The sequence below is a fragment of the Lactuca virosa genome, chromosome 2, assembly GCF_052849685.1.
Source record: "Lactuca virosa cultivar CGN04683 chromosome 2, Lactuca_virosa_CGN04683_v6, whole genome shotgun sequence".
Taxonomy (NCBI): Eukaryota; Viridiplantae; Streptophyta; class Magnoliopsida; order Asterales; family Asteraceae; genus Lactuca; species Lactuca virosa.
This window is the reverse complement of record NC_136427.1, coordinates 182,786,919-182,790,387: the sequence shown is the minus strand read 5'-3', so window position 1 is coordinate 182,790,387 and position 3,469 is coordinate 182,786,919.

Sequence of the window (3,469 nt, the reverse complement as noted above, 5' to 3'; positions counted from 1 at the left end):
CTGGCCACCATTTCTAGTCCTCAACTCCCCTCAGAACCCTAATTTTTGTTTTCTCAGCTTGAGTGGCCATTTGAATCTTTTGAATTTTCTTTGTGGATTCTTTGAGTGAAGAAGTAGCTTTGAAGAGAGTGGAGTTGGAGTCCAAGCTTTGGATATGAGTTTCCCTGTGATTGGTGCATCATTTGGAGGTATCAAGCTCAAAGCTTTCTCATTGTTTTGATTTGTGCATATTGTGGTTCATTTTAGGGTTTATGTCCCAAATCTTGAAGCTTTATGAGTTTGTTGAACTCCAGAGCATAAATACATGTCCCTTTAAGTGTCTCTAGTTGATTGGACTCATAAAAATAGGATCTTGGACGTCAAGATCTCCCCATGCATGATATATGAGAACTTTTGTGAGTAAGGAGTGAGAATTTATGAGTTTAGACTTTCTCAGCCATGCAAAGGCTTAAAGTCACAAACTTTATGGAGTATTAGCCTTTAATGAGTCCAGATATGAGATTATAGCTATGGTCTTAACGGATTAAGACCAAGAGAGTGGGAAAAGTAAGTCTGGGACGTACATTGAGCGTACTCCCAGATACACGCAGCGTAGCGTCGAAGTTTCCAGATGCATGCATGGCAAAGTAGTACGCCCAACGTACGCGCTTGCTGTTGACTTTTGTTGACTTTTAGGGTTTGGTCAAACTGTGGACTTTAGAGGCTATGGAAGGGTAAAATTATCTTCTATCTTTCTGAGAATTAGTAGTGGGTTTAGCCTAACATCTTTGGGGGTCGTTTATTAATTAGAGTTAATTCTGATATATGTTAGGCGAAGGCTAGACCGGTGGTTCGAGTACGAGACATACTTGCTTTACTTACGAGGTAAGTCTTCTCACTATACTTACCTGAGTGGTAATACTGCACGACAAGAGGGTCTTATATGCTTATATTGAGTATGTAATATCATGCATTTGTCTATGTGCTTTATGCTGTATATTATCTTGTGCTTTATTGGTTAGGACCGGAGGGTCTTCACTAAGACACATGACCGAAGGGTCCTTACCGTGTTGTGTGATATGTGTTTAAGGTACTTCTCAGGATCACGGGAAGGCGCCGGCTTGATTATACACACCTATTCAGGATTTATGTTTGAGGATTCTGGGATATTAATAGTTGTTTTGTTGATTTGTGTTTTTGATAATTGATACATTGGGGTTTTGATAAAATGTGATAATGAGTTTTATGTGATTTAGAAACGAAAAATTTGTTTGCAAATTTACGGTGTCACACTTAGTGTGGTGATTTATTCATTGAAAGGGTTTTCAAACTGAATTGTCCTAATTTAAGGGATAATAATTGGTTTAATATTTTCTATAATTATTTAAAAGGTAAGATTACAATTTTACCCTTATGTGGGTTTTTGAAATGATTTGTTCACATTAATCCCTACATCCACACAATAAATAGTTAGAATATATGAACCTATCTCATATATATATATATACACACACACACACACACACATATATATTTCAATCATATTTATCAAATCATTATTGACGTATAATGAAAAATGTTTGATCATAAAAAATTTGCACCAATTGAAGATTTAAATTATATTTCACATGCATTTCGAAGTATAAAAAGTTATTTTCATTGAAATGAGTTGAATGTGTTACATTAGTTCTATTACATTTTATGTTCGTAGTGATTAAGTTTAACGAACGTTGACCTAATTTTTACAGTTGTCACATATTAGGATATTTTGGATCAATGAAGCTCGCAGGTTGCGCCGTGTAGATATCTTCTAGCAATTTGCCGTTAAGGAAAGAAGTATTCACATCCATTTTCCATATTTCATAATCATAGAAAGCAGCTATATAATTCCCAAGTTCCCTAGAAATACGAAATAGAAAGAGAGTTCATGATGAACTGATGATACGAAATACGAAACTGAACGTGCGCACACATATAATTCCCATCTTGATGTTTGTATGTCATCAAGGATTTGACGATGTCGAATATTTCTTTTTGAGCTTGCTCTTGGAACATTTCCTTGATATGCTTAATTATTTCAAACACCACATAGTTCTCAAAGCTCTTATGAAGCTCAGTTGACGTCGTCGCCAACATGATGCAATCAACTTTAGTAGATCCTTTGTCATGCTTGTCGTAAAAAGCTAAATCTTCTGGTGAAGTGTTATCATCCACATAGGGTAGATCCTTTTCGTGGACATACTCCTTTCCTTTGTACCTCAAGCAACTACTTAGGTTACAAATCCAACCCAAGCAATTCTACTTGTGAGTTAATCGAGAAGTTTAAGTTTTGAGTGGGAGGGGGAGAAAGAGGAAGCTTGTTCTCATTCGACATCTACAAGATGAAATGAAATTTATTTAGTTCGAATTTATCCTTAAAATAATTTTCAACCCTAAATGAATTATTAAGAAAGCTAGGATCCATATTTCATGTTGTAATATGTAAAAGGATGATGTATACACACACCAAGGTTATTTAGCTAGGCAAAGCAACTTGCTAGTTTCAAAATTTTGAAACTCCAAGACCATTTGAGATTCATAGACATTCAATGGCATGTTAATCTCTATTGTGCTCATCTCAACTTTAATGTGGGGATGCTACAAACCATTAAATAGATGGTGACTAAACCATGCAAAACCGCTTGAAATTCGATATAAAATTATTCTCATATTGAGGTGCCGGTTAGCCACACACGCTCCATCAATAGAATAATTTCACGAACGAATCATCATTTAAAATTATATTCTCACAAATGACGTGTCAGTTAGCCACACAAGCTCCATCCTTAGAATATAGGCAAAATGCGTGTTTTAATAGGAAGCACACGACTCATGGTTTAAAATTATATAAAACGAGATTGTTTTGTTTTATTACTTTATTAATACTTTTAATATTGAAAGAAAAAATCAAATTGAATCCTTTGGGTAATTCCACTCTGGAAATACGACAGGCGGTAAGAGGGGGGGGGGGGGGGTAAATGCGAAGCATATTAAAAAGATACCTCATTAGGAATCAAAGAGACCTCCTTAAACCATGTATTAGAGTGGCTAAACTTAGTCTTGATTCAACGACAATGTACTTTATTAACATGTGAGGACACATTTGGTATTAACGTTTTACGTATAATAAATAATACCAAATAATAAATTTAATCTTTTAAATTTATGTTCTTGACTTTTCTAATTTAATTTTCTTATTAAATAAAGTTCAAGATAATATTCAAATTTTAATCTGCTTTAAATAATATTCAAATATAATTAATTAAATACTTAAATTTAAGATTCCAATTAAACAATATTTCCAAATAATTTTTAGATTTATATAGTTAAAATAATATTCCAAGATAAAGACTTATCCCTAAAAACCCTAAATTAGACAAAATCCCGAGACCTGAAATTCGGGCATGCGCGTCCTAGAAAAAGTGCGATGTGCTTGTCGAGTAACAGGTTT